General features: G+C 42.9%; 1 protein-coding gene across 2 annotated transcripts in view; it reads right to left on the bottom strand.

Moving 5' to 3' along the window:
• The window catches only part of LOC149323138 (DENN domain-containing protein 4C-like), a 98926-nt gene extending 92475 nt beyond the window's left edge, over positions 1–6451 (bottom strand). The window contains exon 1 of one of the 2 annotated variants that reach the window (XM_089487800.1): positions 6084–6451. The gene's annotated coding sequence lies outside the window, so the exon portion shown is untranslated. Of the gene's footprint in view, positions 1–3047; positions 3114–6083 lie in introns of those variants that run through there. The other variant, XM_089487809.1, reaches the window with a different exon arrangement.
• Positions 6452–22477: the final 16026 nt, after the last annotated feature.

Genomic DNA, 22477 nt, shown 5'->3' with positions numbered 1-22477 from the left:
AATCTTGCAAGTTATAAGACCACAGAATCACACACAAAAACATGAATCCTGATGTCCAGAGTCATAGTCCAACATTTAAACCATTATACCATACTGGCTTGTGTATATAGTGAATTATTTCTGCAATGTGTTTTGGACCTCAGAAACAACTTGAATATACACTACAATCCACACACCTGTACCACTTTTCACCCTACAGCCTCCTCCCCAAGAACTATTAGCAGCAGGAAATGTCTGTATTCCCAGCTCCTATGTAATTTTTATTGTTAAAAATGTCCCCACAAACCTCTCATTTTTATATGACTGAATAGAACTCTTCTAAATCACATATATGATCACCTCCAGCCCAGTTTTTATTTGTGTTTTGTCACTATTTTGTAACATCCAAGATAAAGTACATTCATAAACAAACCATAATTTAGTTTCTCTGTCATGTGTCTATTCCAGTTACTTACACGGAGGGCAGCTGACACTGTGCTTCTGCTTAAAAGTACAGAGCAACTATTGAAGACAGCTAGCCTTCATAAGATAATCAGAGTCATTGCAAGCAATTTATCTATAGTTTCCAGTTAAAGTGTAGATAGTTACTGTCTCTATCCTCAAGAGGATACTATTTTTCAGATACAAATCTGAAGATTTAGGTTCCTGATGGACAGGCTCTAGTCTAGAGGTTGTCATCACCCAACAATGAGAACTTCATACAGTCACACAGTATGTATTCAAACAAGGACAAGAGGTTGAGAAAGAAGAATGAGCTGAAAGAAACATTCAGGATCAATAAGTGTTTTGACTGCCTGAAGTACACATGGAGGTGTAAGAATGTAAAAACAACAATATTTATGAAATACAGCCCTAAATACTTTTTGTTAGTCCTGACTAGAATACTTATTGACTCAATGTGATTTGCCTACATGTGACTGACTATTGAACAATCGATTCAATGGATCTACTCTAGCTGGGAGTAACCAACAGGATGCCAGTTACAATAAATGTTAAAAAAAAATTAACAGCATGTTGAATGTCATTACATGTTTTATAAGGTAACAAGTGTACAAATGTAACAAAAATCATAACATGTAACTTGACTATAATATGGCAGGTCAACCAAATATTAGATAAAGTCTCTATCCAGTCAATATGACACACTACTGTATATACACATGTATAAGTCTGTTCAGTTCAGTTCAATTTTATTACAATCATAGACCAGCACAGATAAGTCTAGAAATTTTAGTCAATAAATTGACCCCCAAAACCTGAGTTGATTTATCCATGGGTCAATGTAAGTACTATAGTTTAACTCTTATTTTTAAAAAAGAACTATATCCTGGTGAAAGGCAAGAATTCAGCCTGTCTTGGAAGCACTGGCCGCCTCCTACTCTCATCCATCCAGTCTTTAGTGTGAGCACAGACAGTTATGCCTGCTGGAATTTTGTAGGTTCTTTGGCATTGTTTTCCTTTGCTTCATCCTTTAGAATAGATCCTTTGTTGCATACCTCAAAATTTTACCCTCGGTTTATCCATGGGTCACATCAAAAGCCATAATTTTGGCCTCAAAACCTGCCCCTGACTTGTACATGAGGTTGGTTTATAGTCAAGTATATACAGTCTATCGCACCCTAAGAGACGGACTGTGTTTTTAAGATCTTGTGGGGAGGCCCTTCAGGTACATGTGATGGGACACAAGGTCTTCTTGCTGGCTGTTCCCAGGCTTGGTGGCTGAGAGGCTAGGCTAAGGCTCTCCTTGGTATTCTTCCACAGGCAATTGAAGACTGGTTGCTCATATGGAAGGATCCTTTAATAATGTGCTGCATTGTCTATGTATTGTTATTCAGTCTTAATGGGCATGCTTGTAATTGCTTTTAATTCTATGGATAATTTCATTATATTTTAACCTTTGCCTGCTGTGTACTTTTCAGCTATATATGTTTCAACTTTTGCAAGCTGTCCCAGGAGTGGGGGGGGGGGGGGAGAGAGATAGGATACGAAAGGAAGGAAGGAAGGAAGGAAGGAAGGAAGGAAGGAGATTCAAGGAAAAGATTCAGCTCCCAAACTGTATAGCCCTAATTTAATGTGTGAGAGCCAGCGTGGTAGTTTGAGCATTGGATTACAACTCTGGAGACCAGGGTTCAAATCCCTACTCAGCCTTGGAAACCCACTAGGCAAACACACATTCTCTCAAACGTCAAAGGAAGGCAATAGCAAACCCCCTGTAAAGAAATCTTGCCAAGAAAAGCCTATAATAGGTTCACCTTAAAATCGTCATAAGTCGGAAATGACTTGAGGGCATACAACAACAAGTTTAATGTGTACTGAAATATTACAAAGCTCAAACTGAAAAATCAATATTAACCCCTGTGCTCATTCGCCCCTCCACTCAACACTTGAAGAGCTGCCCAGGTACCAAAAGAGTTTCATAATTGCAAAGCTGTGGTAATCAAAATGCTATGTTACACAAGACCCAGGAATTGTCAATGAACAGTGTCACGAAGACATGCAATTGGTTTACTATCAGAGAGACAACAGCACAGATAGATTCCAGATCACACACTATAAACAATTGACTAAACCTACAAAGACAGCAAAACACTAGATCAGGACTCATTCCAACCGAAGATTACATATGAAAGGATAACCCACCTATGTTCAGCTAGATATAATACAAAAACAACATCTAACATATTCAGAAGTGAATGGGATTGTTTTGCAACTCCAGTAGGGATGAAGAAAGGTGGCGGCAAGCACACTTGATAACATTAGCTCACGTAACACATGCGTAAACAGCCACTCAAAACTGCATTAAAAAGCAACTCTTCTTAATGTCACGTCTGTCCTTTTTTGTTAAAATGCTCTGATCGCAGAGCAACAGATACTGTGACACTCAGCATACGAAACACTCTGTTTCCCTGTTTCCTGGGCAATAGAGTTTAGGATTTCTTGCACAATTTCCTGCAAGAGTTAAGTCAAATCTCCCAGGAGTCAAAGGGAGGAGCCAGGGAAGCAGAAAGCAAGCAGAAAGATAAGATAGAAAGCGCTCAGAGTCTTACTTCAACACCTGGGTCCAGCTCCTTTGTGAGGGGGTTCTTTGAACTAACTAATCCTACAGCTGCTGGGCCCAGAGGAAGCAGAGAGCTAGCAAACGAAGAAGGGAGTGGAGAGGCTGTGAGGAAATCTAATGAGATAATACTAAGCAGGAATTTTACTCGCAATTCAGGTTCAGCTGAAAAGGCCACAGTCCCATGAAAAGCAGAACACCAGAAAGGGGTATTCACAAGTAAGGCTAATATATAATCCAGGCAAGAAAGTACCCTGTAGTCACTGGCATCAAACAAGTGTGGTGTAGTGGCTTGAGCATTGGACTACAACTCTGAACACCAGCATTCGATTCCCAGCTTGGCCACAGAAACTCTTTGGGTGACCTTGCTCTCAGCCTCAGGCTCACGCTCTCATCCTCAGGGGAAGGCAATGGCAAACCTCCTCTGAACAAATCCTGCCAAGAAAACCCCATGATAGGGTTGTTTTAAGGTCACCATAAGTTGGAAACAACTTGAAGGTACACAACAACAAAACAACAACAACAGTGAAGTCATTGGCATGGCTGTGTTAGTCTGGAATGTCAGCATGCACAGGGATCTTTGTAGCACATTTGAGACTAAGTGTGTAAAAGGAGTTGTAGGATAAGCTATGGGAGACTTGGGTCTACTTCCTCCACGCATCTGAGAGGGTAATAGAAAGAGAGGAAGACCACAAGCCAGATGGATGGACAAAATCAGGGAGGCCACGGGCCTGAATCTTCAGGACCTAAGCAGAGCAGTGGATGATGGGGGAGCCTGGAGATGTCTCACCAACACTTCAGGTTAACTCAAGGGCAGCTAACAACAACAAAGGCCAAGCCTATGAAAGCTTGTGCTACAACTCTTCCCACTGTTTGTTTCAAATGTGTTACAACATCCCTGCAGTCACACAGTGTCCAAATAGCACAATCCTAGGCATGTCTGATCAGAAGCAACCAGGATGACCTGATGTCCTCCATTTCAACCTTCTGTCCAGTAGGAAATTAAAAATGTCTTCCATCTTGAGCATGACTATGGTCCAAAACACACTGCAGAAATAATCCAGTTTGAGACCGCTTTAACTACCCTGTCTCAATGCTAGGGAACCCTGGGAATTGTAGTTTATTGTAGCACCAGAGCTCTCTGACAGAGAAGGCTCAATGTCTCACAAAACTACAGTTCCCAAAATTCCCTAGCATTGAGCCAGGGCAGTTAAAGTGGTCTCAAATTGGATTATTTCTGCAGTGAGTTTTGGACCTAAGAAGGAATGAATTTATATGAGTGTGTTTCAGTTTTATATGGTAACATCCTATTATGGTTAAATTGCTGTACTGCAACCACTCACTCTCAAACCGCAAGGTTGCGAGTTCAATAGCACCCAAAGGGCTCAAGCTCGACTCAGGCTTGCATCCTTCCAAGGTGGCTAAAATGAGTGCCCAGCTTGTTGGGGGCAATTAGCTTACACTTTGTAAACCGCTTAGGGAGTAGAAATGTACTTGCTACTGCTATCCTACATTTTTCTTAAATGTTCTACATTTTGTGGTGTCTTGTCCTCCTTTGGGGTTAGGACATCTGGTCAACCTGGAAGCAACCTCACACCACCCTTCTCATTCCCAGGCAAGTGGGTTTCAGATTAAACAATAAATCAAACATGCAAGGTAGAGAGTAGGTGAGGCAGGTAAGTTGGAGGCTTGCTTTTTTTTACCAACTTGGAAGGAAGTGAGGTGCAAAACACACTGCAGAAATAATGCAGTTTGAGACAGCTCTGGTGCCACAATAAACAGCAATTCCCAGGAGTCCCTAGCACTGAGCCAGAGCAGTTGAAGTGGTCTCAAACTGGATTATTTTTGGACCTGAGAAACGAGAAAATAAAGAGGGCAGGGCCTTCCTAGCACCATACTCCTTCCTAGCCCTAACCTGAAGGGGAACCCTCTCACCTGGGCAGGTGAGGACATGTGTGGAGAGGAGGAGGAGAAGGAAGGAAGGAAGAAGCCACACACAGGAGATTAAACCTTGCTTCTTTCTTGCCCTTCAAATCCACATAAGAGCTACCAGATGCCCCCCTCTTTTTAAAGAAGTCCTCTAGTGGTTTGAGTGTTGGTCTATGACTCTGGAGACCAGGGTTCGAATCCCCGCTCAGCTATGAAAGCCCACTGCCTTAGGGGCACAATGCACACACCCAGGGTGTCCTGACATCCTCCTTTTCCCAGGACATGTCCTACATTTCAGACTTCTGTCCAGGAGGAATTCCAAAATGCCCTTCATTCCTAACACGACTAAGAAGCATGAATTTTCATTTATATTAGTGTTTTTAGCTTTTCTTTGGCCACGTCCTCCATTTTTCTTCAGTGTCCTCCATTTTTAGCCTAACATGCGTTTACATTTCTGTGAGTGTTTTTAGATCTTCTTCTTCAGTCATTTCCTGCATTTTTCTTGAATGGCCTCCATTTTTAGCCTAAGAAACACGCATTTACATTTCTGTGACCGTCCTCCATTCTGAGCCTGGCTAAGAAGCATGAATTTACATTCCTGGGAGCGGTTTTGAGCTGTCCTTTGGGGCCATGTCCTCCATTTTTCTGCAACGTCCTCCATCCTGAGCCTGACCAAGAAGCAAGAATTTACATCTCTATGAATTCCTAGCTATCCTTAAGTCATGTCCTCCATTTTTCTTCAAAGTCCTCCATCCTGAGCCTAAGAACCATGAATTTACATTCCTGATAGGAGAGTTTTTAACCTTTCCTTTTGGTCATGCCCCCTCCATTTTCAATTTTTATCCGATTTTGAGCCAATAACAAACTACAATTTCCCAGAATTCCATAGCACGGGGCTCCCCCCACACGGCGGTTTAAAAAAAAAGTGGTGTCAAACCCGGATTATTTCCCCAGTGAGGACGCAGTAAGAGAGGCTAAAACTATGGAGGGAGGAGGAAGAGAAGGCTAGAGATAATAAAAACCAGTGTTTACAAAGCGCCCACTTGGACGTTGTGGGCCTTCCCCTCCCTTCCCTAGTCTGAGGCCGCCTGGGGCTCACCTGAGGCGGCTGCAGCAATGGAGGGGAGGCTGGGGAGCCCCTCAGGAAGAGGAGGAGAAGGAGGAGTAGCAACCGTCTCCTCCGCCGCGGTTCACGGGTCCGCCGTCCACCATGTTCCTTTCCTCGGCTGGAGGAGGAGGAGGACTGGGAGGTGGAGGAGGCGGATCCAGGGGGGCCCGCCCAAGCCTAGGCTGGAGGAGGGAGGAGGATGGGCCTCCATTTTGGGGCCTTCTGCCTATCCTCTCTCCCACAGTCCCACACCATCCGCCGCCACTTCCACTTCTGGGCCTTGTGTTGCTTATTAGCTCGCTTTTGCACCCATTGCGTGGCCTAAAGGGCTTTGAGTCCTGGGCCTCTTGGTCCCTGCTGCTGCTGCTGGGCCTAGGGTTGCCCTAATTCCCTTCTACAGGACCAGGGCAAAATGTTCAAGGAAAACAAAAAATAATGGAGGACACGACCAACTAAAAGCCAAAAACATTAATAACAATCTGTGTGTGCATACATATGTGTGTATATTCATTTCAGTCATGCTCAAAATGGAGGACATTTTGACATTCTGCTTCCCATGAGTCCCTTCAGACAATATGAGGAAGCACTCTTCTTGAACATGGACACACATAACCCTGAAAAACTCAGCAAAAACAATAACAACAGGCTCCTTCCTTCAGTAGGATTTGACTCAGAAGGAGCTGCCTTTTTGGGTGTAAAGCGGTTGTGGTTGTTGTGTGCCGTTTCCGGCTTCCTTGGCAAGGTTTCTTCAGAAGAAGGGCATTGCTGTGGCCGTCCTCTGAGGCTGAGAGAGTGTGCTTGGCAATAACCCCTATGGATAAATCATGACAACAAAGTTCCCGTGATAGAGGTCGCCATAAGTCAGGAACTGCTTGAAAGCCTTGGGCAAAGTCACACTCTCAGCCTCAGAGGATGCCCATGGCAAAAAAATCCTCCTGAAGAAACCTTGTCAAGACCTCCCCCATGGTAGGGCTGCCTTAGGATCGCCATAATGACTTGAAGGCCTTGGACAAGTCACACTCTCTCAGCCTCAAAGGATGGCCATGGCAACTTCCCTATTCTAAAGAAATCTTGCTAAGAAAGCCTCATGATAGGGTCGCCATAAGCCAGAAATGACCTAAAGGCACACCAACAACCATTTTGTATCCAATGACAGCGCCTTCTGAGTCAAATCCTACTGAAGGCAGGGCCCCATCACTTTTCTTCTTTCTCTAATTTCACAGTTGCAAAACACCCTTTAATTCAGTCTGAAGTATAGACAAGAAACCAGCCAGGAAATTGCACTTTCAGTTTTAACAACATTGTCATCCTTGTGTGTTGTGCCTTCAAGTTTTCGACTTATAGCAACCCTAAAGTGAACCTATTGTGGGATTGAGATGGTCACCAAAGATATCTGAAGCTCAGTTTTCCAGACAAAGTCACAACAGATGTATAATACTTTTTTTTCTTTTGCTAACTGCTGACAGGCTCAGCATCCTTTTTAAATAACAAAAGGTTTATCTGCTACAAATCAAACAATGAAAATAGTGCATTTTCAGACACTTAAAATACACATTGTTGGTTGTTTTTGTGTGCCTTCAAGTCCCTTCTGATTTATGGAGACCCCAAGGCGAAGCTATCATGGGGCTTTCTTTGCAAGATTTCTTTGAGAGGAGGTCTTGCCATTCACCAACAGACCAACACACAGATTAACATGTAAATTACTTTCTCTCAACTAAGGGTTATTATACAGTGTGTGTGTATATACACACACACACGCACACACATACATACACACCCCACTCCCATGCCAGCAATCTCTGAAGATGCCAGCCACAGATGCAGGTGAAACAGGAATAACATTTGTTATTCATCCCAAAAAAGAAATCAGGACAGCAAAATTCAGTCATACTGTTGTCCAGAGACAGAACTTAAACTTTCCAGAGAATCTCATGTTCAGGTAATAAATTGTGATGTTTGTAAACGCTTTTTAAAAGATGTCTATCGCTCTTTGAGTTTTAACACTGCTATACAATTTAAAATGTACTTTGGTTGAGCAGTAACATTCTGGAGAACAAGTATTATATAGTGGTTTGAGCATTGGGCTATGACTGTGGAGACTAGGGTTTGAATCCTGGCTCTGCCGTGTAAACCCACTGGATGACTTTGGGCAAGTCACATTCTCTCAGCCTCAGAGGGTGACAATGGCAAACCCTTTCTGGAAGGGAAGCCATGGTGGTGCAGTGGTTAAATGCTGGTACTGCAGCCACAGTGTTGCAAATTCGATTCCAATGCTCCAAGGTTGACTCAGCTTTCCATCGTTTCATAGATGGGTAAAATGAGTACCCAGCTTGTTGTGGGCAATTGGCTTACACATTGGTATGGAAAGGGAAATGCTATTGCTTTCTGAACGAACTTGCCAAGAAAACTCCATGATAAAGTTGCCTTAGGGTCACCATATGTCGGAAACGACTTGAAGGCACACAACAACACAGTAACATTCTGCAAGTTGAATTCTGTTTCTGTGGACATACAAAGGTTCAGGTCTTACAGAGTCAGGGCCATGGCTTTCTCTGTTATGTCTATCAATATGTAATATGGTCTTCCTCTTTTCCTACTGCTTTCTACCTTATCAGCATTATTGTCTTTTCTAGTGAGTCATGGCTTGATATGATGCTTCCAAAGTAGGACAGCCTCAGTTTAGTCATCTATACTTCTGTGGAGATTTCAGGCTTGATCTATTCTAGGACCCATTTATTTGTCTTTCTAGCAGTCCACAGGGCTCTCCTCCAGCACCGTATTTCAAATTAGTCGATTTTCTTCCTATCAACTTTCTTCACTGTCCAGCTTTCACAACCATACATTGAAAATAAGAGGAATGCCAAACAGGCAAAGGAAATGAACTGTCCACTTTACTCAAGCATAATATATTGGTTTTCACAATAATAATAATAATAGGATTTATTTATATACCACCCAATCACTGGGAATCCAAGTGGTTTACAACAGAGGGGATAATAGACGGTTCCCTGCCCTCAGGCTTACAATCTAAAAGACAGGACACAAAAGGAGAAGGGAATGGTGAGGAGGGGAGGGGATCAGGTCCAGCATTCCCCTCTCCCTCTGAGGCCTGGACCAAGGCAGATGGACCAGAGGAAGGGCTCTTCTTCTTCAGGCTAGCCCTTGGTGAAGCTGGGCCTGCCTGGTCACCTCCGTCATAGGCCGGAAGATCTCCCTGATGCACACTTTTTATTCCCTTGACCTCTTTATCTTCTCATATCCTTTTAATCAATATTTCAATTACACGGAGAAATAGTATCAGGAATAAGGGGCAATCTTGTTTTGTACCTCTATTTATCTTTATTAATACTTTAGACATTGAAACCATGTCAGTTCATGAGAGTGATACATATCTGTCAGAAAAAAAGTACAGTGCTACCTCGGGTTACGAATTTAATTCGTTCCGCGGCACCGTTCGTAACCCGATACATTTCGCAACCCGAAAAGCCGCTGGAAAGCCGCTAGCCGCTAGCCGCGCTTTGGATTTCGCGCCGAAACGCGCCGAAAAGATTTTCGTAACCCGAAAAATCTTTCGTTACCCGGAACAGTTTTTTTAAATCTAACTTTTTCGTACCCCGGAAATTTCGTAACGCGGTGAATTCGTATCCCGGGGTACCACTGTATAGTCTTTGGCTGATCCATATTTTTACTTCTGTACATCAACTAATGAAAACTGTCCCATCAAGTTTTTTTTTTGGGGGGGGGGGGGCTCTGATTATTCCTTACCTTTTCTTCTATTTCCTGTCAATTTTAGGATCTAATACTCCATTCCAATCCCTGAGCATTATTATTCTCTCTTAATTATAATCAATTAACTCTGTTTTTAAGTTTCCTGTAGAACTTATGTCTATTCTCTAACATAGACTGCTACCATCAATATATTTTGTGGTTGTAATTCAACCTCTATTCCTATATAATGGCCCTCACTATCTTTGATTATTTCTTTCGATTATATTTTTAGGTTAGCATATAAGACTACACCCATTTCTCTTTTTTGTGATGATGAAACAAATTCTTTCCCAACATATTCTTTCCAAAAGAGCTTACTTCTTTTTTGTACAGAATTTAATCCCTTTGTGTTCATCATATAATCTTTATATACATTTTATCTTCTTTTACATTAAAATTTAGAGTTAATTTAATCTAATCCCCCTTAATTAAGAAAAATAATAATTTTATTTATTTATTTACTTGTTTCTCTTTTTCTCTTTCTTTTGTTAGAATTGGCTAGATTACTTCTTTTTCTCCTTCTTCCTCCTTTTCTTTCCCCTTCTCTCCTTCACCTGTGGTCTTCCTGGAGTCTTCTCTGTTTCTTTCTTTGACCTCATATTTTTGGGTTTTCCCTGGTTTGTCAATTTACAAGTGGTGTTAAATGTTCACCTATGTGTATACCTTTCCCCCATGTCTCTCCTATATTTAGTCTAGAAGTCTTTTGCATAAACATAGTGTGATATCTTGGATATAGAACCCAGCTCTAATTGTTTATGTTCCATATACATAGCCTGAAGGTATGAAGCAAAGTTTTAGTCCAGTGAAGTAATCCAGATAAGGGAGACTCAACCTGAATAATTGTCTATGAGGCATGACTTTTGGCACACCGTGTATTTTAAGTGCTGGAATGGAGCATGGCTCCAGTTGTAGCTATCAAAAGGGAGGTAAACTGTTGTAAAATTCAATACTAAAAGAAGCCTTTCATGCATTAGGAAGGTATACACATAGGTGAACATTTAACACCACTTGTAAATTTGCGGCCTCTCTCTTTACCATGGGATCTAGATATATGTTCTTTAAATTTGCAAACAGAAACATGCTCATTAGGAAATAAGCTCCTGAGTTTAGTGCTTGGGAAAGCTTGGGATGTAGGAGATCAAACCTTTGTACATTATGTCATTTTTTAAAATCAATATGCCTGTAATAAGCCTGTGCAGCAGATTCATAATCATTTTATCCAGTTTTTGTTTTCTGTAGTTTTAATTGTGCTTAAATAATCCTGCATTATCCTTGATGATTTTGTACAATAAAGGTGTTTGCAAATGTTGGTAACAGTGGTCCAAAGAGTCGTTTTCACTTGTGATTCATTTGTTTTCAGTTTAGGCCTATCCACTAATTGGGCTATCAGCTCACAGTGTCCTTGCTGGGCCCCTATAATGGGGCATGACTTTTGCATAAGCATCTAGGGACATGAAGCCTGTGGTGTTCCATGGAATGTATCAATTGAAGAATCCAAGAATGTGGCTTTGGCATGTGTCGTGGGCTATGTGCAGGCAAATGTGTTGTCCCAATATGTAGATATCCCAGAAATGAGCCAACATACTCCAAATCCTTCTACTGTTGGTTTGATTAAATATCTGTCCAGTCCTCTTTCAAATTACAACTATGCATTCTGTTAATGTTTGGCTTAAGAAAATGACCAAAGAATGGTTAGTGGGATTTTTTTAATAATGAAAACACAATAAAATGTCAGATTTGCTTTCTTCAATTGGTGTCCATGAGAACAAGGTTGTTCTTTTTTTTCTGGTTTTGGTTCTCCTAAAGTCATAGGCGAATCCTAGAATCATAGAGTTGGAAGAGACCACAAAGGCCATCCAGTCCAACCCCCTGCCATGCAGGAACTCTTAGTCAAAGCATCCCCGACAGATGGCCATCCAGCCTCTGTTTAAAGACCTCCAAAGAGGGAGACTCCACTACACTCCGAGGAAGGCGTGTGTTCCACTGTCGAACAGCCCTTACTGTCAGGAAGTTCTTCCTAATGTTGAGGTGGAATCTCTTTTCCTATAGCTTGCATCCATTGCTCCAGGTCCTAGCTCCTTTGGTGCCCTGACAGTTAAAAGCAGGCTTGGAGCTGAACAATGGGTAAAAATGGGGCCTTCTTGCTGAGCTCTTGTTAGAGACGTTCTCTTGGCCTCTCCATCCCAAGTACTGAACAGTGCTTGCCAAGGACAGAACCTAGAAAGACAGCTGTCTTGGGAACAGAAAGGCTATAACAGTACCAGAAAAAGAGACATCTCCCCTTTATCAACCAGAGGGTCAAACTTGGGAGGTTTTCTGCAGGAGGATCACGTTCCAGTAATGGGCAGGGCCCCCAAAAATGGTCTGAGTGCATAGGGACCTGAACCAAAGATATCACCATACTTTAGCATAAAGCTCTTGCTGCCATTGTGGGCAGGAGTGTGTGTGTGTGTGTGTGTGTGTGTGTGTGTGTGTACAAATCTAGGAAATTACAATATGATTGTATTACTATTGAGCTTTACTGGGGGATGGGGGACACAAGGGAGTGTGGTGGAAATATTCCTTGTTGAAATAAAAAACTATAGAAAGATGGAGTCACCTTTGTCAGCCAGAGAGATGGTTTTTGAAATAAAGGCTTGGAGTTTAGAAAAACTAGAGCAAAGGAATAATGAGTGCATCTTGACCTGGATGGAAGCTGGCACCAGTAAAAAGACATAACATAAACTACTGAGATAAGGACACATAGTTGACATTCAGAAGCAAGGTTAGGAGGAAGGCTACAGGAGGGGGTAAGGAGTGATGATGCAGTTTTAATGTATGCATGTATTTCTGTTCTGATTGTAAGAATTCTGTATGTTTAAATTGTAATTAGCCAATCAGGTGTATTGAAGAAGCTTCTTTGTCTTGAATAATATAAAAAGAGCCATTTTGTCTTGTTCGGGGTCTCAGCTTTTGGAACTTGAATTCCACTGAGTTCGTTGTTTTCCTTTGTCGACAATTGGAAATAAACTTATGGATTTTCAATTACTAGGTCCTCTTGCCAATCCTATTGCTCTGCCAATCCTAGAAATTTAAGTTTCCTGACATTTCTGTTACATATTTGGCGAGCCAGCCAGGAGTAAAGGCAAGCAGGAATTGGCAAAGAGTGGAACAGGAGAAACACATTGCCAAGTAGTTCAGCTTCTGAGTAGGGCTGCATGTTATTTGCCTGATGAAGAAGCCAGTGAATCTTTGAAAGCTTGTATGATGTGCTTTATGTTTTTTAGTTGGTCCAGTAAAATTCCCACTGTTTTGTGGATTGTGGATTTTGTTGCATTTTCTTGCATGGGCAATTGGACTACCCCTGAATATGCTGTTTTTAGTTGCTCTTGTACCTATCCCAACTCACTGAAAACAGGAAGAGATTTCACCTCAACATTAGGAGAAACTTCCTGTCAGGTATGCTTTGATTGAGAGATCCTCCAGGGCAGGGGATTGGACTGGATGGCCCCTGTGCTCTCTTCCAACTCTATGATTCTATGATTTTATGATTGATCCTCCTGTTTTCATCTTTTCACCAGTGTCAACCAGTTCTGGATGGAGTTACACTCCCCCTGAAAGACTGTGGATCTATACAGATTGGGAGCAAGGGGTGGACAGGGGCTGCCCCTTTCTCCCCTGGATCATGGCTGTGCCAACCAAATGGCACAGCAACGATGCATTGGGGAAAAGGAACCGTGGAATGCGTCTCCTTTCTCTGCCGCTGTCGAGGCACCATAAGCATCCTGGAGCAGCGCTGTGACATCCCTCATGCGCTGCACCATATGGACATGGTGCACGAGGCACGTCATCATCACGTGCGCCCTGTAAACGGCAGTGTGCCAAGATGGCACCCACGGCATGCGATAGGATTTGGGAGTGTGTGGACACTCAGTTCTCCTGAGCCCTACTTTCAGCCCCAGGCTGGCGCAAAGCACTGGTCTATACTGGGCCTATGTTTACAGTTTGGGAATACTCCTGGATCAATCCCTCCATATGTCAGTTGAGATAAATGTAATGGTCAGGAGTGCTTGTTATCAACTTTGGCTGATATGCTAACTGTGCCCCTTGCTAGAATTGGAGGACCCAAGGATGGTAGTGCACACACTGGTAACCTCAAGGCTAGACTTCTATAATGCACTATACTTTGCGCTATCTTTGTACCAAGTCCAGAAACTCCAACTGGTTCAGAATATGGCAGTTAGATTGTTTACAGGTACATCCAGGATTCATCACATCGCACCAATCTTAAAATCATGCCACTGGCTGCCAATTAGTTTCTGGGCAAAGTACAAAGTGTCAGTTATTACCTATAGGGTTTGGGTCCAGGCTATCGCCAGGATTGCCTTCTCCTTTACAATCAGCCATATACACTCAGGTCCTCTGGGAAATGTTTGCTCTACCCAGCCAGCATTAGACTGGCAACAGTTTCCCACAAACCTTTTCATCTACTGCCCCTCTAGACTCTGGAATGATTTGCCAGAAGAGATACAATAGCTGAAAATGCTGACAGCATTTAAAGCAACATTAAAAATATATCTCTTCTAGCAGGCTTACCCACTTAATTTTAAAAATGCATCTGTCTCCAAAGCTAAAAAGGGAAACCTGGTGGCCCTCTTTTTCTTCTCCTGGGATTCAATCAAAGTTTGGGTCCTATTCTGTGGTGCAGCAAAAAACAAGCTTGCTCCATCCTCAATATGACACCCCTTCAAATACTTAAATAGGGCTACCTTCCCCTCTCCAGGCAAAATGTACCCAGCTCCCTAAGTCACTCCTCATAAGGCATGGTTTCCAAACCCTCCCTCCCCTGGACACACTCCAGCTTCTCAACATCCTTTTTGAACTGTAGTGCCCAGAACTTGACACGGTATTCCAGATTAGGTGTGACCAAAGCAGAATTGTGTGACATTATTGCTTCCCTTGTACTAGACACTAGGGTGATTCTATTGATGAAGCCTAGAATCACACTGGCTTTTTAAGCTGCCACATCACAATGTTGATTCATGCTCAACTCATAGCACTCTTAGCTCCCTTTCAGGTGTAGTTTAGTTAAGTTGGGTGTCCCCCCTCCTGTATGTATGCTTTTTATTTTTTTCCCTAAGTGCTGTACCTTACATTTTTCCATGTTGAAATACATTTTGGCCCAATTTTCTAGCCCATTAAGGTCATTTTGAATTTTGATCCTGTTCTCTGGGATATTAGCTACTTCTCCTAATTTGGTGTCATCTGCAAATTTGATAAGCATGCCCTCTATTAATTCATCCAGTCATTAATAAAGATGTTGAATAGCACTGGGACCAGGACAGAACCCTGTGGCACCCCACTGGTCTCTTCTCTGCAGGATGAAGAGGAGCCATTGCTGAACATCCTTTGGGTTTGGCCAGTCAATCAATTAGAATCATAGAATCATAGAATCGTAGAGTTGGAAGAGACCACTAGGGCCATCCAGTCCAACCCCCTGCCATGCAGGAAATCCAAATCAAAGCATCCCTGACAGATGGCCATCCAGCCTCTGTTTAAAGACCTCCAAGGAAGGAGACTCTATCACCTTCCGAGGAAGTGCATTCCACTGTCGAACAGCCCTTACTGTCAGGAAGTTCCTCCTAATGTTCAGGTGGAATCTCTTTTCCTGAAGCTTGCATCCATTGTTCCGGGTCCTGTTCTCTGGAGCAGCAGAAAACAAGCTTGCTCCCTCCTCAATATGACATCCTTTCAAATATTTAAACAGGGCTATCATATCACCTCTTAACCTTCTTTTCTCCAGGCTAAACATCCCCAGCTGCCTAAGTCGTTCCTCATAGGGCATGGTTTCCAGACCCTTCACCATTTTTGTCGCCCTCCTTTGGACACGCTCCAGTTTCTCAATGTCCTTTCTGAATTGTGGCGCCCAGAACTGGACACAATATTCTAGGTGGGGCCTGACCAAAGCAGAATACAGTGGCACTATTACTTCTCTTGATCTAGACACTATACTTCTATTGATGCAGCCTAAAATAGCATTGGCCTTTTTAGCTGCCGCATCACACTGTTCACTCATGTTCAACTTGTGGTCTACTTGGACTCCTAGATCCCTTTCACACGTAGTTTCATTCAGCCAGGTGTCACCCATCCTATATCTGTGCATTTTATTTTTCCGCCCTAAGTGCAATACCTTACATTTCTCTGTGTTGAATTTCATTTTGTTAGCTTTGGCCCAGCTTTCTAGTCTATTCAGGTCATTTTGAATCATGATCCTGTCCTCTGGGGTATTAGCTATTCCCCCTAATTTGGTGTCATCTGCAAATTTGATAAGTATGCTCCCAATTCTGTCATCCAGGTCATTGATAAAGATGTTGAATAGCACTGGGCCCAGGACAGAGCCCTGTGGGACCCCACTGGTCACTTCTCTCCAGGATGAAAAGGAGCCATTGTTGAGCACCCTTTGGGTTCGGCCGGTCAACCAATTACAGATCCATGTAACAGTTCCTTTGTCTAGCCCACATTTTACAAGCTTGTTTGCAAGTATGTCATGGGAAACCTTGTCAAAGGCCTTAGTGAAATCAAGATATACTATATCCACAGCATTCCCTTCATCTACCAAGCTGGTAATTTTATCAAAGAAAGAGATTAGATTTGTCTGGCATGACTTGTTTCTCTGAAACCCATGTTGACTTTTTGTGATTATGGCATTGCCTTCTAGATGTTCACAGACTCTCTGTTTAATGATCTGCTCCAGAATCTTTCCTAGAACTGATGTCAGACTAACTGGACGATAATTGTTGGGATCCTCTTTTTTCCCCTTTTTGAAGATGGGGACAACGTTTGCCCTTCGCCAGTCTGCTGGGATCTCTCCTGTTCTCCAGGAGTTTTCAAATATGATTGCCAATGGCTCCGATATTACTTTTGCCAGTTCTTTTAATACCCTTGGATGGAGTTCATCTGGTCCCGGAGACTTAAATTCATTTAGATTAACAAGGTGTTCCTCTACTATCTCTTTACTTATTCTGTGCTGAAATTCCCCTATTCTGTCCTCTGCTCCATTATTCTCAGGTTGAGCACCCTTTGCCTTTTCTGAGAAGACTGAGGCAAAGAAGGTGTTGAGTAATTCTGCCTTTTCTCTATCTCCTGTTAGCATTTTGCCATCTTCTCCACGCAGTGGCCCTACCATTTCCTTCTTCTTCCTCTTGCTGCGGACATATCCAAAAAAGCCCTTTTTATTGTTCTTAACCTCTCTAGCAAGCCTGAGTTCATTCTGCGCTTTAGCTTTTCTGACTTTACCCCTACACATGCCTGCTATTTCTTTGAATTCCTTTTTCGTGATTTCCCCCTTTTTCCATTTCTTGTACATGTTCCATTTCAAACTTAGCTCGGTTGAAAGTTCCTTAGTCATCCATCCTGGTTTCTTGAGACACCTCCCGTTTTTCTTTCTCACTGGAACTGTTTGAAATTGTGCCTTCAGTATCTCCCTTTTGAGAAAGTCCCATCCGTCCTGAACTCCTTTATCTTTTAGTATTTCTGACCATGGAATCGCCCTCAATACTTCTCTAAGTTTACTGAAATCCGCTCTCCTAAAGTCTAGGATGCGTGTCTGACTCTGCCTGGCTTCTCCTTTCCACTGTATTACAAACTCCAGGAGAACATGGTCACTTCCACCTAATGATCCCACCACTTGCACCCCATTAACCAAGTCATCCTTGTTGGTTAGGATCAGATCTAAAATAGTTGACTCCCTTGTTGCCTCTTCCACCTTTTGGACCATGAAATTGTCTTCCAGGCAAGTGAGGAATTTGCTAGACCTTGAGGATTTTGCTGAGTTTGACTTCCAGCAAATATCAGGATAGTTGAAGTCGCCCATCACTACTACATCTCTCTTTTCTGACTGTGTGGTCATCTGTTCTAGAAAGATATCATCCAATTCCTCAGTCTGACTTGGGGGTCTGTAGTAGACTCCCACCGTAACACCCTTGTTGTTTCCCTCCCCTTTGATTCTTATCCAGATGCTCTCCACCTGGCTTCCATGATTGATGTCCAGGATCTCTTCACTGGTGTAAATATCTCTGACATATAGTGCTATTCCTCCTCCTTTCCTGTTTGGCCTATTTCTCTTAATAAGGTTATACCCCTCTATTTCCACATTCCAATCATGAGACTCATCCCACCAGGTTTCAGTGATGCCTATTATATCATATTTGCTTTGTTGTACTAGGAGTTCGAGTTCATCTTGCTTATTTCCCATGCTCTGTGCATTAGTGTAGAGACATCGCAGACCATGGTTCCCTTTTACTTGCTGCCTGTGCAAGTTTTTTTGCCTCCCACTGTTGGGTCCTTGCACTGTTTGCCTTGTTTCCTCTATGTCAGTTTGACTATTTTCACCATCCCTTTCACCTTCCTTAATATTGTCTCCCTTCCCCTCGGAACTCAGTTTAAAGCTCTCCTGATCAAGTTCTTGAGACTGTTGGCAAAAACATTTCTTCCAACTGGCGTGAGATGCAACCCGTCTGTTGCAAGAAGTCCCTCCTCATGGAACCGCAGCCCATGATCGAAGAATCCAAATCCTTCTCGGCGGCACCATCTGCGAAGCCAGTTGTTCACATCTGCTATTTTCCTCTCCCTTCCTGGACCATGCTCTTCAACTGGCAGAAGAGACAAGATGACAACCTGTACATCCATTCCTTTCAGCTTCCTACCAAGCGCCTCGTAATCCCTTTTGATGTTCTGAATGCTGTGTCTTGCAGTATCATTAGTTCCCACACGGACCAAAAGGAAGAGGTATTGGTCAGTATGCTTGACCAGTCTTGTCAGCCTCTCTGTCACATCACGGATCTTTGCACCTGGAAGACAACACACCTCTCGAGACATCTTGTCAGGCCTACAAATCACTGCTTCTGTACCCCTCAGCAAGGAGTCCCCCACTACGACCACACGCCTCCTCCGAGGCTTAGCAGCGACTGTTCCCTCGGGTGGGACTCTCAGGCTCCCCTGTTCTGTCCCTGAAGCCTGTCCATGCTGCTCTTCTTCATCCTCCTTGATAAGGGAAAGAGCTTCGAATCGATTCTCTAGCTGCAAGCTCCCCGAACAATTCTTTCTTGGCTTACTTCTCTTTGTGACATTCCTCCAGCTGTCTGCCTCCTCTGTTTGGCAAGTGACCTCTTCCACCCTAGCATCTTCCTCTGCGTGGTACTCATCCAAGATGGTTAGTTCTATTGTGTCCAGGAAATCCTCTTGTTCCCTAATATGCTGAAGTGTAGCTACTCTGGACTCCAGCTGCTGCACTTTCTCCTCCAAGAGTGCTACCAACTTGCATTTGGTGCATGTGAAGTTCTCCACTTCTGTAGGCAAGAAGAGAAACATCCCACAAGAGTTGCAGGTGACTGCGGCAGATCCCTCGTTGTCCATACTGCAAAGTCTTTAGTAGTAAATGTAACAGTCAATCTACTGGGAATACTTCTTTAAAGGTAAGTACTGGCTGCTATCTTACACTTAAAGGGAAGGTTCTGTTTCAATATCTGATTCTAACCTGATGCCACTTGAGCAGAGTTGTTGAGTTAAAGAAAATGAAAATTCGCGCGCCTAATGGCGCGCGGCTCTGGAAAGTAGTATATAAAGCTAGTCTGCTAGCTCCGCCCCCTTGTGACTCACAGATGTGACTCACAGAAGCTCCGCCCCTTCAGCAACGAGCACACGGTCTCAAGCACACGGTCTCAAAATGGCTGCCAAGCAGCTCCTCTCCTTCTCCTCTCTCTGGCCGGACTGGAGCGTGGCTTTGGTGTGGCTTCTGGACTCTTAGGACGCATGCATCATTGAAACACCATACCTCCACTGTGACTCGAAGCAGCTTTATTTTGGCTGTCTGTAACAGGCCTAACTAATTAAAAACAACGAAGTTAGAAAATTTCAACATAAGGGGCAACTTAATGAAATGTTGAATATTAACAACTATTCAACTACAATAATTGAATTAAGATAGCATTTTAGCAATGATTTGATTCCAGAATTAAATTAATTAATTGAGACATGGTTCTTTACCCAAAATCTGGTTCTCTTGGACTTTTACTTCTTGCACTCGCACACATACACCCTTTTTTGGCCTTCAGAGCTGGAGAATTACAATGTTTAGTTCACAAGATCCAAACCACTCACTTTAGTTTTTAATCAGAGTCCAGTAGATAGTTTAATTCAAAGGTTAATAGACTGTCAACCAGCAAGTAGTAAGAGAAGCCTGGAAGAGGGTAGTTGTCTTTGCATCCAGATGAAGACAAAAATCACAGAGCTTCTGCAGTTGTTTAAGAAAACTGAACTGTGAAGGTCTTAATCCTGAGACTTCTGCTGGGATCCACACATGAATCAGTAAAGGAGAGGCAATCTAATGGAGGGAGAAAGGGGAAACCAAAGAAACATTTTTGGTGGGCTGGAAGTCAAGTGGGGTTTTCAGAAAATCATGCATCTGTCTCCAAAGCTAAAAGGAGGGACTTGGTGGCCCTCTTTTTCTTCTCCTGGGATTCAATCAAACGCTCAGTAGCAGTAGCAAAAGAACAAGGAAAATGCTCAGAATTTTGGTTCACTTCCTTGCCCTTTAGCAAACTCCAGCATAGGAGAGCACACACTAAATGCTCTAAGCCCTTTTCATGGGCAGAGTGACCAGGTGTCATCCTTTTTCAGGTCATGTCCTACATTTCAAACTTCTGTAGAGGAGGAATTTCAAAATGCCTTCCATTTTAAGCATGTCTAAGAATCATGAATTTACATTTCTATAAGTGTTTGTTTTATTTTGTAATGCCCTACATTTTCCTTGAAAGTCCTACATTTTGTGGTGCTTTGTCCTCTTTTGTGGTTAGGACATCTGGTCACCCTGTTCATGGGGAACCTGATCCACCTGAGAGGAAGAGAGAGTGACAATTACTGGAAACTTCACAGATTTCCCAAAGAAGAATGAGGCACACTGTTTTTCACATATCAACAATGAGAGGGATCGTCTAAGGCAGTGTCATCCAACCTGGATGGTTTGGGCTATAAGTCCCATCAGATCCAGTCAGGATGACTTCCAACAGGAATAAGATGGTCCCCAAAACTAGGAGGACACATGTTTGGGGAAAGACAGAGTGAGCTCAGAGAACAGACCACAACACAGCTCCATCTTTTTGGCAAATAGAGGAGATGGCAGCTCAAAGGCAGTGCCATTTTTGGTGGATTAGAAACCAGAGGAGAGCAGGAGTCTGCAGCCAACGTGACTCCATTTTGTAAAGGAAGAAAACAAAGTGGGGAATCACAAACCACCAAGTGTCCTTTTTGCCCTGTGGCTCTGAAAAAAATCTGGAATTGCCTTATATTTCTATTAATTCGGAGCCATTGTTTTTATCGATTGTTAGTATGTGACTGCCCCTTCAAGAAATCTTGACCAGAGTTCAGGGAAGAGATCGAATTCAGTGCATTTGTGCCATTTCTGTTGGGTTTCTCTGAAACAGTGGTATCCCTCTGAGGCTGCTGCTGAGCTGCTGAGTAGACTGTACTCAGTAAATTTGAATTTATTTGACTGTTTCTGAACTAAAGGGTAACAAGTCGAGGTGCCTTATTTACATGTGTCAATAATAATACTGCAACCACAGTGACGATGAGGGCATCCTGCCAATGTCAGTGCCATAGACACTAGGTGTTTACTCAAAGCTTTCCTGCCCTTTGGTCCCCAGTTCCAACTTGGTTTGGAACCATTGCCTGAAGCAGCCTACCTTCCAAGCAATATCATTCATTTCAGCCAAACTGCAGTGGGTAGTTTTAAACTGGAGCTGTGGTATTTGTGTGTATATATGTGGGGGGGGGGGGGGAGAGGGAGAAGAAGCTGCCTCTGTTGGGAACTGTGAGAGATAGTAACAGATCTTTCAGGTGGAGTAATTATACGTATTGGCAAGGCAGAAACTGAACAACCACTCCCATGCCCCTCCTAAAATCTAGAAGAGAATCTTCTTTGTAAATATATAAATTAGCTTTACTAAGGACACATTTCCACTATGAAATAGAGCAAATTGCTGATCGGTGTAAATGACCCTCGTTCCCATTTGAAACTGGTTCCTGTCACAATGTGATCGATTCCTGTTGTGATAAAGTGAAGCAAAGGCAAAAAAAACCCAGTTTTTTCAGACAGTACTTTGAAAGAGGTTCTTTTGAGAAGAATCGATTCTGAAGCAAGTTCAATAAATGGGAACAGATCAGAATCGATTCATTCTGGAGGGGAGGGACTAATGGCAGAGGGGTGTTTATCATCCCTCCTCAGCTTTTGGCAGATCCACCATTTCCTCCCCTCTCAGCACTGCCTTTGTACTTGTTCCGGTGCATTTTTTAAAGAGTAAAATTGATAGAATATTCGATTGATCGATTGATCAATCAATTGAATATTCTGTCAATTTTACTTTTAAAAAATTGTCCCCCTTCATTCTCCTGATCCGTTCACTGGCTTCTCCCTCCATTCCCCAGTTTCCTCCTTCTGTCCCCGGCTGGCTCCTTCTCCCTCCATCCCCGGCTTCCTTCTCACAGCACAACTAGTGGGGATGACAACTATGCACCCCCAAAAAAGCCATTACACTGAGGTAAGAAAAAGATCCGCCTTGATAATGGGAACGAGGGACCTT

Source organism: Sceloporus occidentalis, unplaced genomic scaffold (genome assembly GCF_023333645.1).
Source record: "Sceloporus occidentalis isolate IW3139 unplaced genomic scaffold, rSceOcc1.0.p SCAF_1, whole genome shotgun sequence".
NCBI lineage: Eukaryota > Metazoa > Chordata > Lepidosauria > Squamata > Phrynosomatidae > Sceloporus > Sceloporus occidentalis.
Note: the sequence above shows the minus strand (reverse complement) of the source record. Positions and strands in the feature narration are given on the sequence as shown.